The 14,646-nt window shown below is 41.1% G+C and overlaps 1 protein-coding gene across 10 annotated transcripts in view; it reads right to left on the bottom strand.

Moving 5' to 3' along the window:
• The window catches only part of STARD13 (StAR related lipid transfer domain containing 13), a 493,326-nt gene that overhangs the window by 82,586 nt on the left and 396,094 nt on the right, over positions 1-14,646 (bottom strand). The window lies entirely within an intron of this gene.

Here is a 14,646-nt window from a genome sequence, read left to right as displayed (position 1 = left end):
GTAAGATGAAACGTTATGCTGAGAGTATCTGAAATCAATATCTCCTTGGTACAGGGTCACAGGACTCCAGAGAAGATAAAGCATACGTACGTTCAGGAGACACGACCCTAGACTCTACCCACACCCCTGCTACCTGAATCCAAGAAAACCAATATAGGAAAGTTGTAGGAAAGTTAGGGTTGGTCTAACACTTTGTTGCTAGGAAACCATTGTTGATGAGCTCTAATCCAAACGTCTGTGTGATTTCATACTGTGGTCTCTGACACAGCAAGCAAAGCATCCCGAGAAACCGTGGCCTCTGCGGCTGCATCTTTGTCCTAGACATTAACCCCAACTGGTTCCTTTTCTTCAATTTTATCCTTAAATGTACCGTTTTTGATCTCTCTCTGTCTTGTCATTCAATTCTAATAGAGACAAGAAGACAGGATTCTGACTGGAGGGAGATGAATAAAAGTGCATTTTTAAAGGCAGTCAATTATTATAAGACAGTTATTAAAATGTCTGGGTAAATGACCTCACACTGCACGCAGCCTGCAAATCCACCAGGCAATCTGGCCCTGGGTGTGTGCGGCCCTGAACTGCTGTCTCTGAAATGGAGTTATAGGAATATGTGGACTGGAGTCTCCAACTTCTCAGCCAGTCCCACCACACCTGACACCATATCAGGCACACAGTGCTATAGTAAAACATGCTTGGGCAACTTACTAAATAGTTATTATTAGAAAGGCCAAAAAAGAAAAAAAAAATTCTAGAGCCTATGAAGGCTTTTAGGCATTTTGTAGTTTGACTGGAGATAAACATTTGCCATATTTGGAGTATTTACTAAACAGAGAATAAGCTACTTACAGGCTAACACAGTATATTGGTAACTTTGCTTCCATTATTCATTAACCTGTTCATCATAATCGTCCTTACTTGTTATTGGAATTTGCATTCTTTGAAATAAATATTGTCACTAGAATATTACAGTGTTCAAAATGCATATTCATGAATGTTCTCCCTGATACAAATTATTCGAGGAAGGTTTATAGGGTCCACAGCCTCCATTCGATTCTGGTTTTAATTCTCTCTTATGATGCTCGAATATTGTGTTAGAAGGTATCTGCATGATTATTGTTGATACTGTGTGCCAGGCATTGATGCTAAATACTTTATGCTCTGAACACAATGGTTCACTTCATCCTCACAACAACCTCTACAGTGGTATTGTCATCCCTGTCTCACACAGGAAGGAACTAATGCTCAGAGAGATTAAATAATGTGTTCAGGCCACACAGTGGAAGCACTATGAGGCAAACCACAGGTTCTGCTCCAGTTTTAGTCCTCAGGCATAACTAAATGGGAATAAGTGATACCAACAGAAAAGCTCTTCCAAATCTTTTTGAAAAAAGGTAGGGTTTAAATTATAAATGAAAAAAAGCAACCAAATGAAAGAAAACATTCACTCACATAATTTCTCCATTTATTTATTCATACCTTAATAGCCATTAAATGCATATGTCATCACTGCAACAGAGAAGCTGAGGTGCAAAAAGAGAGGCGATGGTACTTAAACTGATGAAAGTGAGGATTGTCAGTGATAAGGAGGAGGAGAAAAGCTGATGCATCAGGCAATATTTTCCTCAAGGTTTTGACTTTCTTCGGAAGGTTCTAGGTGGAGACATTAGGGTTCCAGGCAGGCTGAAGTCTCCAGGAGCTTAGGAAAAGGTGAGGAGCAGAAACAATGAGGGCATCATACTGACAGCATTTTTACAGGCCATACACCCAGAGGAAGCACAGAAGCAGGTTTTTCGGGTGTGACCTTGCACCGTCCTGACACTCTGAGGCAGACATCGCCATCACCACTGTGGGGACCAGCGGCAGCAAAGCGTGCACGCAGATGGGGACAGGGCCGGGATTCAAACCCTCACAGCCTGAAGCCTGAAGCACTCTTCAGGGAGCCTCAATGCTCCAAGTGGCCCTGCTGCGGTGTTCTAGCCAGGCAAGCGGCAAACAAGGAGACGAAGAGAAGACCCTAACTTGAGGGGGCAGAACAGAGAAAGTACACAGAGCTGTAAAATAAATGAGGAGGTTTATCTGACAATCTGTACTATTAATTAAATTTAGCTATCTACCAGCCAAGTACTCTGAGGCTCCATGGTGATTATCAAGCCAGTCAGAATTCCTTATAGCACTGCTAACTAAGTGTGAGAGGGATTATGCTCTTTTCCCCCCCTTTCAGGGCTGACGCAAAAAGAAATTTCTTTAAAGTTGAGGTTTTCATGTTGTTTTTTTCAGTTAGTTACTATAGTCCAGAATTATCCCAGAGGTCTCAGGGATTGTTAGAGCTTCTTTTCACTCATATAGGGAAAAAGAAAGAAAGAATTCTTCCTAGGTAGAAGCAAGAGCACAGAAATACTTTTTTCCTGTCCCTTCTTGCCTCAGTCTGGACTTATAGTCAATAGACTTAACTCAGTAGAAAAGCCACAGGAATGGGGCAATGAACACAGCCCATACCTAATAACCTGATAAATAAAAAAAAAAAAATCAGATGACTTGTGAACCATAAATATACTTCACTTTTTAAAAACAGATTGCTCAAAAACAATGCTATTACCTTAAAATCATGTGCTAAATGAACTTTTGTAAATAAATCTTAAATATGGAGGGCTAGTTAGTATTTCATTTTGGGAATATTCTGCTATGAAATCCAGTTTACGAAGGAGATTAACTTTTTTCACTTTAAAAAAGTGTTTTGACTGAATCTTAACACACAAGAACCACTCCCCTCTCCAATATATGTATCTTGTAAATGTAGATTCTTTTATGGGAAGAGTACATAAAATAGGTTAACGAGCATTAATTTTTAGGTTCGAAGGCGCTTAAACATCATGTTAAGGATTCAGAATGCTACAGCTTTATTATAAATTATAATTTGTATGTTTGTTAGTACAAAACTTTTCAAACTTATAATGGTTTGTTGGTTTGGGGCAGAATATAGTACAAATTTAAAACAGTTAAGAATTAAGATGAAAAGAAAAATGGTTCTCACTTCCCAGATACAGGCTTCTTCAGAAAAAGTGAAAATGAACTTTTTTAAAAATGAGAAATGAATTATAAACTGCTCTTTTTTTTTTTTTTTAAAGGATATTATGTATACTGTTAGTCATTAAAAAATGACTGTAGAGACTGAGTCACGTTTTTCTGGTGACACAGCCCCCTCTTGTAAAAACATATACACATACCAATATGCTATGTGAGCTGCAATCTTGCAGTGACTTCAAGGAAAAACTTGTTTTTGTAAAAGAACTCATATGTTCCCATGCTTCTTCATTTCTTGTGCAAGAACTTTTCTGAGATTTGAGTAAATTGTGTTTTATTTATTTTCCTTTGTTCTTCCCTTCTTACTGGAAGAGAACATTATCTGGAGATAATCATGTTCAAGGAGAATAAATCATGACTGAGGAGATGATTTAAGTCAATGAACAATAATTAAAGCGTCTAATGCGGCCACTACTTTGGATATGGCAACTTAATTTTACTGGGACAACACGTTTTATTCTAAGGCATTATATGAACTCACAGCAAAGGGATGTTATTTCAGTAGCCTCCAATTTCATCTTTGCAGATTTAGTCTGTCTCTAACCCAGCTGACTGAACTTGAAGTTGTGTAGTGGTGGAAACACAGAGTGAAAATCCTTGGCCTGTTTCATCAGAGTCCCTGGAGTTTTTGTTTTTCTCTCTGCTTACTACCCCGTAACTCGCCAAATCATTATTCCTATTCACTGAACTATCAGCAAGCCTGTCTGGTGTTCCAGCCACCTGGAGCTGACAAATATTTTCCTACTATGAAGGACGCCATAGCAACCAGGCTTGTGGCATGGATACAAACCAGGCACAATGCTGCTACAATTTAAGGTGAGAAACAGACATATAGCACCCATATCAGTATTATCCCAAAGAATGTCTTGAGAACTCCAAATTCTTTTATTTTCTGGGACTAAGTGTTTTAGACACAAGATGGCAAATTACCTTAGCCCTAAGAGAAGGAAGGAAGTAATTAAGATAGCAAAAATTTTATGTTTCATTTCTTATGTTTTCTTATTTCTTATGTTCTTCATTTCTTACAGCCAACGCCACCTTGCACACATTAATGAACCTCTCTGAACCTCGGTTTTTTCATCTGTAAAATGGAGATAGCAGTCTTGCCTCAAAGGATGGCTGTGAGGATAAAATGAGCTTGTATCTGTACTGTGGTTGGCAGATGAGAACCATATAATAACCAACAGCTTGTGTCACTAGGTTAAGGAGAGGGGCAATGACTCTTTATAGGGCATGAGGGAAATGGTCTCCAAAATAGGATGCAGATGAATATATTAGAAATTTCCATTTGTGTCTATTTTAAATATTTAAGTATTTTTTGATATTTTAAGAAAATGTTATGCCAGGATTCAATACCAGGATTTGATACAAGGCGTTAGGCTCCCCAGGTGGTGCAGCTGTAAAGAATCCGCCTGCCAACAGGACATGCAGGATCCATCTCTGGGTTGGGAAGATCCCCTGGAGGAGGAAATGGCAATCCACTCCAGTATTCTTGCCTGGAAAATTCCATGGACAGAGGAGCCTGGCGGGTTATAGTCCCTGGGGTCGCAAAGAGTTGGACCTGACTGAGCGACTGAGCACACAGAGCACACACAACGCAGCCAACCCCCCCCCCCCCCGCCCCCGCCTTAAGCTGCAGGTCTGCTAGTGTATTCTGAGGGAGGGCGAGAGTCAGAGTACAGAAGCGGGGCACTGGTCCTCATATGTCCATGCACATTTCCAGTACTGCCAAGCGTCACGATGTATGGCAGCATACATGTACCTGATTGAGAAAATACGTGGAATACATTGCTTGGTGGTGGTCGTTTAGTTGCTAAGTTGAGTCCGACTCTTGCGACCCCATGGACTGTAGCCTGCCAGGCTCCTCTGTCCATGAGATTTTCCAGGCAAGAATATTGGAGTGGGTTGCCATTTCCTTCTCCAAGGGATCTTCCTGACCCAGGAATCAAACCCGGGTCTCCTGCATTGCAGGCAGATTCTTTCCCAACTGAACTACAAGGGAAGCACAATACATTGCTTACTTTTAATCAAACTAACCTTCATAGAATGGAGAAGTCACTTAAAAAGATTCTTGCAGAGAAAGTATGGAGAGAAGATGATATTAATTACTAGCATAAGTAGTCAACCAGAAAGTGACAAAGTTGAAATTTCCCTCCCTCCAGTACTGGGACTACAGCAGATCACATCTACAAGGTAAGAACGATGAAAATATGTTCAGACCTGACAAGAAGTCAACTGGAATAATTAAAATTCTCTAGAAGATTGTTCGAAATGAAGATGTATGCAACTGTTGATGATCTTTGGCCTTTATGATTTGAGATAATTAATAACAGTGGAACATGTATTTTTTATAAAAAATGCAGGGAGCTCCCTGGCAGTCCAGTGGTTAGGACTCTGTGCTTTCACTGCTATGGCCTTGAGTTCAATCCCTGGTCAGCGAACTAAGATTCCACAAGCTGAGTGGTACACCCCAAAACAAAAACAAACAAAAAAACACCCCCAAAACAGAAATTACAGATAGCTATACAGAGAATACCACTCAAAATCTTGTTATTTACAGGCGTGTACATTCGAGAGTGTGAAGCCACTATGCTTGGAAACATGGGGTAAAGATCTGGCATATTGGAGGGCCGTTTCTGATCACATGCTTCCCAACATTTTCTTCTCAACCTGGCCTACGCTGCATTTTTACCACACACTGGGGTAAACGACCAGGCTGCTGGAGCCAGATGGAGTCTTTGGCTACCCCAGACCCTGCTCAGCCAGCCCAAAGGCTGAGGGGATTAGTATCTTCAGCATCCCTAGATCCATTTAGAGCATACCCACATCCATGAGATGCACCTCAGAGCATGCTGATTGGAAACTCAGTTTTACTGACAGGTTTAAGCAGGGCTTCCCAAGTGGCACAGCTGGTTAAGAATCTGCCTGCTGAGGCAGGAGTCACAAGAGATGCAGGTTGGATCCCTGGGTCAGGAAGATCTCCTGGAGGAGGAAATGGCAATCCACTCCAGTGTTCTTGCCTGGAGAGTTCCATGGACAGAGGAGCCTGGAGGGTTAAAGTCTATGGGGTTGCAAAGAATCAGACATGGCTGAGTGCACACACACACACACACACAATTGTTGAAAATTACAACTATTTGGTTCTAACTGAACCAACTCTATACAAGAGGGAAGAGAATATTTTTTGTTTTTGTTTTAATATGGACCTCTTAAGGATCAGCCCAGTAAAAGTTGTCTGTATTGTGAGTGGGCTTATTGTGAGAAGTTAAATATTACATTATCTCATTCTCTCCAATCTAATGGTGGTTTAGTAGCTAAGTCATGTCTGACTCTTGAGACCCCATGGACTGTAGCCTGCCAGGCTCCTCTGTATGGGATTTCCCAGGCAAGAATACTGGAGTGGGTTGCTTTTGCCTTCTCCAGGGGATCTTCCTGACCCAGAGATCAAACCTGGGTCTCCTGTATTGCAGGCAGATTCTTTACCAACTGACCTACCAGGGAAGCCCCCTCCACTCTAATAAAGGAATACATTCTGTATGTTTAGAAATGTTCTGTCCTCTCTGTCAGTAAGCACACTCCTCTTTTGTATGTTCAGCATTCAGTACAGTGCTAATCACACAGTAAGTGCTAATATGTGTTTGCTGAACAGATAAACAACCAACAAGTAAGCTAAAAACACTGTTCATCAGTCCTTATATTCACATGCTATAGAGTTCTTTTCCTATCCCTCTCAGCAGCTAGATCAAACTTTGCAACTGATTACCAGTTCCCAGCCCTCATCCCATGCTACTTACTCACTCGTGGCTGATTTCACTTCTTCCTTTGATGAGGTCATCCCGACCACCCTACAAAACTGTCTTAACACCAAATACTTGGACCTGAGTCATTTGGTGTAAACCCACGCTCCCCCTCTCCCAAGCCCTCTTTGACCTTTTCCTTATTAGCCAAACCCACCAGTCACAGAGGGATGCTTTTGTTGAAATATCTCCCCGTTTTCCTCCTCCTTCTTCTGTCCAGGACTGGCTCAACTAGACAGTCATCTGAGCACCCCAGACTCACCTGCACCAGAGCCTTGGCCTTTTCTGTTTCCTCATTTGACATGCTCTTGCCTCAGAATCCACATATACTCTCTTCCATTCTCCTTCCTTTGCATCTTCATTTGAGTCTCTTCTTCAAAGAGACTTTCCCTAGACACCTTTTCAGAAAACTTAATCCCTCTTGCTCACATTCATACCATCTTGCCCTATTGTACTCATTTTCCTTATTAATTGCCACTAAGATAAACATTAACGTTGTTCCCTGTATGTCTTCTCCATTAGAACATAAGCTCCATGAGGGCAGGAAATGTTCTGCTATTTTGCTCACTGATATGTCTCCATAGCCTAAAATAGGGCCTGATGCACAACAGGTCCCTAATTAATATTAGTTGATGGAATGGAGGGATATGGGCTGTGGATGGACCCATACATGGTATCATTGCTTCCTCTCCAATCTACCCTTTTACCAGAACATTCCTCCCAAATTACAAGTTAAAAATCACCTGGTAAAGAATCTGCCTGCAATGCAGGAAACCCGAGTTTGATTCTTGGGTCAGGAAGATCCCCTGGAGAAGAACATGGCATCCCACTCCACTGTTCTTGTCTGGAAAATTCCATGGATAGAGGAACCTGGCAGGCTACAGTCCATGGAGTCACAAAGACTTAGACATGACTGAGCAACAAACACTTGCACTAAAAATCAGCCTCCTCATAAACTGTCAATAACCATGTGTGACTTAGGAAATAATATCTAAAAGCCTTCAAAGCTCTAACCCCAACTGCCTTTTCAGCCCCATTTCCTGATGCAGCTGTCTCCTCATACCCCCCGAAGTCTAGTCATGCTGACCACTCAGGGGAAACCCTGTGTCTATTCTTGAACACGTACAACACTTTAAAGTGTTCATGTTTTGGGACCTCCCTGAAGGTCCAGTGGCTAAGACTCAGCACTCCCAGTGCAGGGGCCCTGGGTTTGATCCCTGGTCAGAGAACTAGATTCCACATTCCACAGCTGAGAGTTCATGTGCCGCAGCAAAGACCCAGTGCAGCCAAATAACCATAAATAGTTAAAAAGTAAAGATAAATATTAAAAATAAAGTCTTTGTGTTTTTTGACATATATTCTTTTATCTATGAATGTCTGTTTTCTATTTTGCCTTAAATTAACATCTCTTTGTGTTTCCTGGCTGTGCTCAAATGTCATATTGTCCATGGAGCTCTCTGATTCTTCCAGCTGATTTAAATGTGTGCTCCATAGTGTATCTCCTTATGCCTCTAATTAGTATAAAAGTCATTCTCCCTTGAACTGTGTCCATATTTGCCCCAAAGACGGGACTATAATATCCCTGAGCAGGTGTTACAGGTCTGTCTGCTTCTCATAGCTCCTCACACTTAGTCAATGATCAATAAATGTTTGTTGAAATGCAATATGCAATGTTACTAGCTATGGATTTCGAGACAAGAGAAATGAAGTAAGATAGGGATTTAGATCCTTTACAGAAGTAATATACCAACACCAAATCAGTGAATGTCAGGGTGACTGAAAAAAAAAAATAAAATTATAGCTTAAACCAACACAGAGTCGGAGACTTTGGTAGTAAACTCTAAAGCTACACATATCTTATTTCTCTCTGCTGTAATGCCTGGCACGGAGAAGTCCTTAGTTTAGAGTTCGACACTCTGCTGAAAATAAACTGCTTTTATTTAGACTGAGCACCCACTATTGTTGTTTAACCATCTTGTGGTTTTATTCAAGTACTTGCAAGACCCAAAGAACAGCAGACAGAATGCCTCCACGTTACATAAGGGTTCTTTTCATGGAATAATTTATGGTTAATTCAAGGGTATCTCATGTGCGTGCTGGGTTTCTCCTCCCCAGACCTGCTCATAATGTGTATAGTGGCTCCCTGGTCAGGCCCAGTACAAACGGTCCAATGTGCAGGATAATAAGCACATGTGGAAAGAACAGTGGTTCTTAGGAGATTGTTCTAAATCTTTGTTCTCTTGCAGCGAGTACAGAACCAGTAATTCCAAGAAGCTTTTAGAGCATAATCTTCTCTGAGGCAGTAGAGTGAGCTTAAATTCTAGACCCACAAGCAATAATTCAGACAGCATCCAGCTGCCTTTTGCAGACTGTAGAGTAACGGGCCTCCCAGAGGTTCCTGTGCAGAGGCTGAAGGGGAAGGGCACTACTGCCTTGAACTAACTCCCTCCCCTCTGGCTTGCTGTCTGCACTCACGCCCTTCCTTGGTATTCTGTCAGAGCTTCCTGCGCTGGGGATTTCAGCAGCTGGCTCTCTTACACGCCTCTAGCTCAGGCAACCAGCCTGGCTCGACTCAGGCTACAAAACTGACCACCTTCACTTGGCGTTCAAAAGCTGCCACCAAGGTGTAAACTGCCACGCCAGGGTGTAGGCCACCACACCCAACTACCCTGGGAAGGCGCTTCTCCTCACTCTCACAGCTTAACTAAGAAGGAAGCCACTTCAAGGAGCTTTCCTGATTATGAAGATTCAGATTTCCTCCAGGATTTCCTCTCCACTCTTCCCTGCTCCCTCCACCCATGACCTGATGCTCTGACATTTACTCCTGGGCTGGTTGTGGCCCATGTGGGGATTTATTCGCCTGTTTATCAACTGGGTTTGTATTCATTTTGAAGTTGGCATTCCTTCACTGTTTACACAGGGAGTGCTCTGAAGCAGGGATTGCTTTACTTGGTGGGCAGTATGCCCAACAGGACCATTTAGAAATGTCTTTAAAGAAGGCATACGCTTTTCTGCCCTTTTTAAGACAAGGCGGCCAGGCCCGCTGGGGAAATGTCCTGCCCGTCAGCAGTTCTTTGCTCCAGCTTCTTTACCAAGAGCTTCAGGGAACGGCATCACGAGTAGGGGTCCATTTCAAGGATTATCCCAAGAAGTGAAAAAAAAAAAAAAAACCCTCCCTCTTGAACAAAGAGGTGAGTGATGGACAATAATCTCAGCAGCGAGGCCCTCAATCAGTTTATTGCTGAAGCTGTAAAACTTCTAAGTCAGTTCAGGGTTCAACTGACTACAGGGCCCTGATTTGAAAGGAGATTATTTCCTGTATTCCTGTGGTTTATCCTGATATAACTTGCAGAAACTATTATGATACAATGGCTTTACTTCTGCCAGTTATTCCATGTAAAAGGAGATTAAATGAGGGATTATAAAAGGCTTCCACAATTTACATAGTTTTCTTCATAGTCATTTAACACGTAGATTCAAGTTTTCCCTTTTTAACTGTTTTTTAACTTCAGTTCAAGAAAAAAGTTAAACCAGTTAGAATTTCCATCTCTCTCAGTGACAGTCTACTTCTTAATAAAAACAGATAAGACAGGCCTTTTAGGCCTCTCCTGATGCTAAGATTATTGTTTCTTTACAGAGTTTTAAAACTGGCCTCAGAGATTACCTTATTTTCAACAATTTCTAAATTAAAGAAACAAGGGAGAGGAGTAAAATTATAAGCCTGGTAAGAAGTTGTAAGGAGAAGGCAATGGCACCCCACTCCAGTACTCTTGCCTGGAAAATCCCATGGATGGAGGAGCCTGGTAGGCTGTAGTCCATGGGGTCGCTAAGAGTCGGGCACGACTGAGCGACTTCACTTTCCCTTTTCACTTTCATGCATTGGAGAAGGAAATGGCAACCCACTCCAGTATTCTTGCCTGGAGAATCCCAGGGACAGAGGAGCCTAGTGGGCTGCCATCTCTGGGGTCGCACAGAGTCGGACATGACTGAAGCAACTTAGCAGCAGCAGCAAGAAGTTGTAAACTTGATGGCTTCAAGTATATTCCTGGTTCTTTACAAAGAGTCTAAAAAAGGCAGCATTGAAGTTAACACAATTATATATAATTGATCGGGTAGACTGTGGATCATTAAAAACTTTATTATGATTATTAAGATAATGCTAGTGTCAATTGATTTGCCATTTTTCATATTATTTATGAATAATCTCATGCTGTCTTTGGAAAGCTTTAGCTACTGTGTTTGTTTTTTTTTTTTAAAACCACTTCCTTAAGGTAATTTCCTAGAAGGGGATTTACTGGGTAAGAAGGTCTTGATAAATGCAGCCAAACTGCTTCTCAAAAAGATGACTATATTTTCTTTTTAAAACATATCTGCTAAGTCACTTCAGTCGTCTCCGACTCTGTGTGACCCCATAGACGGCAGCCCACCAGGCTCCCCAGTCCCTGGGATTCTCCAGGCAAGAACAATGGAGTGGGTTGCCTTCTCCAATTTCCTTCTCCAATGCATGAAAGTGAAAAGTGAAAGTGAAGTCGTTCAGTCGTGTCCGACCCTCAGCGACCCCATGGATAGCAGCCCACCGGGCTCTTCTGTCCATGGGATATTCCAGGCCGGAGTACTAGAGTGGGGTGCCATTGCCTTCTCCGTTTAAAACATATCTAGTCACAAATAAATCAAGGCTCTCTCCTAATAGAGAGAATTGATTGATAGCTTTAATTTTTAGTTATGTGCTGTGTGCTTAGTCATGTCTGACTCTTTGCAACCCCATGGACCATAGCCCACCAGGCTCCTTTGTCTATGGAATTTTTCAGGCAAGAATACTGGAGTGGGTTGCCATTTTCTACTCCACTGGATCTTCCTGACCCAGGGATGGAACTCACATGTCTTGTATCTCCTGTATTGGCAGGCAGATTTTTTACCACTACGCTCCCTGGAAAGCCCTGTTTTTTAGTTAGCTAAGTGCAGTTAGTAAGATTCAGGTAGGACTAACTCGGTTAACAGTTTGTCTACTGGTGATGACAGACACCAGACTAAAACAGTCTATATGCTATCACACTGTAATGAGTACCCACAAATGGGTACTCAGACTCCATCCTGAAGTATACCATGAATGAGATAATATCTTCAGAAAGATACCAAAAGATTGACTTGTTCATTCATTCCACAGACATTATTTGATCACCAGCCACTTATAAGAAGAGTGCCCAGAAGGATGGTTTTGTTTGGAGTGTGGTGGTATTGGCAGCTGAGATTGGCAGGTCTGACTTCTGATGCCGTTTGCACTATCCTAACTTGCTCTCATGTTCATCACTTCAAAAAAAATGGCTTAAAATGAAAACACACTAAGGGTCCTCTCTTTTAATATTTTATATGTTGTTGTTTAGTTGCTAAGTTGTGTTCAACTCTTTGTGACCCCTGATATCACAGACTGCCAGGCTCTTCTGCCACAGAATTCTCTAGGCAAGAATACTAGAATGGGTAGCCATTCCCTTTTCCAGGGGCTCTTCCTGACCCAGGGATCGAACCTGGGTCTCCTGCATTGCAGGCAGATTCTTTACCATCTGAGCCACCATTTATATGCATATATATATGTATATATATATATACACATATATATGTTAGAAAATATTAGGTAACCTAGTTTGCACTATCATTCATTTCCTTGTATCAGGAATTTTAAAAATTATATATATTTAAGCATACTAGACCAAAGCAGCATTGCACCAATCTTAATCCAACTTCTACAACTTCAACCTGTTTGGGAGAATGCCTGGTATTTCACAATGCCAGAAACTGTAATGAGAAAATCAAAGGATAATTCCACATAAAGAAAAAAGATCAGTACAAGTATCTTCAAGAGTAGGCTGTTGCAAACAAAAGTACTACTGTGTAAAATTACAGAATCTTCTTTCCAGTTACCCAGAATTTTTCAGCTTTTTCAGTCTAAGGAAACAGGCAACTTCATAAATGACATATATACTAAAAAGTAACAGAGCAAGACACATTATTAATATCTTGCTGACATTTAAAGTGTCTCTGGAAATCAGAGATGGCTAGAATTATTCACTGTATTTTTAAGCAGTGAAACAGATTTCTTAAAAGGTTAGCTATCTTTCTTAAGATCACCAAAGTAGCAGCATAAGGGTAGTGGCTGAAATCCAAGACTTCTGACTGTTACCTTGGTCCTTGCAATAAATTAAAAATGTCTTCACCCAGTCTGACATGGGTATTGTTAGAAACTGGCAAATATTCTTTCACAAGTTAGAAAAAGATCTGGATGCTACCCTGTTACAAGTCAGCATATGTCAGCACATGTGAACTTAGCTCTCCGGAAAATACTGGCTGGCAAGCTGATATCCTCACACACGGATACGAGTCTATGTATCACGAAGAGTATGTTCCAGAATTTCAGAAAGACTGTCTTGTACACATCTCTAAAATTTCACTGCCTAAGCTGCGATGAGCCTAAGGAGAACTGTGTCTACTGGTATTTTCTTTCTCTTACTCCTCAAATCTAATAGGAAATAGGTTAAACTTCTGAAAAGACAGTAAGACAAATGTTCAACTTTCAGTTTCTGACTCCCCGCAATGAGAAAAGACATCAATGTGGCATTTATTATGAAACGGGTGGAAAGGGCCCTGTAGAAACCATATGGTTGCTCGTAATGGCACAATCTCATTCAAAGGTGCTGGGACACTAATGAGATCAGGATGTCAGGAAAAGCAGAAATAGATCAATACTTCTCCCCCACTTGTGGTCGCCCCACCATCAGTCACTGTGCTTGCCCTATGTAAATGAAATCAATCAGCAAGGATTTCTGTAAAATGCATGAAGCAGTTGTCTTCTGGACTCTCCCAGAAGATAAATGATTCCAGACGTTGGACTGCAGCCATGTTCCCACACATGCTACAAAGTTCTGACATCCATATTGGGCCATAACACTGAGTGGTTTTGTGAGTTTACAGCCAGTGCTTCCACTTCTGGTTTGGACTAGACAGTTGGCTAACGCTGAGGCAAAATAAGCCCCTTTTGCCTGTGTGAATTGTAAGAGAACTGCCTTTTTCTAATACAGGGGCTCCTGTGATCCGCCTCAAACCTTCTTGCTATTGCTCATATAAGCTTATGATTCCAAAGCACTACTGTAGACCTGTCCGGAACTACACAAATCTCAGCGTAACAAAACATATGACATGTGACATCAAATGCAGACTACTTAGATATAACATACAACAACACAAACAGCACAAGTCCAACTTTGTTCTAAAACTAACACCTTTGAAAATGTATTAAACACACACAGCAGGATTGTTTTACATAGCAGCTTATAAAGAAGATTAAGAAGCAGCCTCCTTTAAAAACTACATCAACACAATAACGTTATTAGGAAAGGCACGTAGAAGTTTAGATCACATTTATGACTATTTATGCAACTGATCCCAGGGAAGTAAAGATCCAATAGACAGCATTTTCTGTCAGCCTCTTAAATCTGAGAGATGGGTACTTTCTCACTAAATTACCTTTAAGGAAAGATTCCAGTAATTTAGCCCATAGTTCAAAAAAATAAGACAGTTCTGATATCAGTATCTCTAGTCTATCTGAGATAAAAGCAATTCTCTGAGGTTAAATAGAGTAAATAAGTATCTTCCTGTAACTTTCCAATTCACTTTAAAGTGAATAATCAAAATGAGACACTGATTTCCATATTAAATCAAGTTCTTGTTAAACAAGATTGTCTTTCTAGATATCAAGTTTACTACAAAGAAAACTTTA

The sequence above is a fragment of the Bos taurus genome, chromosome 12, assembly GCF_002263795.3.
Source record: "Bos taurus isolate L1 Dominette 01449 registration number 42190680 breed Hereford chromosome 12, ARS-UCD2.0, whole genome shotgun sequence".
Lineage (NCBI taxonomy): Eukaryota > Metazoa > Chordata > Mammalia > Artiodactyla > Bovidae > Bos > Bos taurus.
Note: the sequence above shows the minus strand (reverse complement) of the source record. Positions and strands in the feature narration are given on the sequence as shown.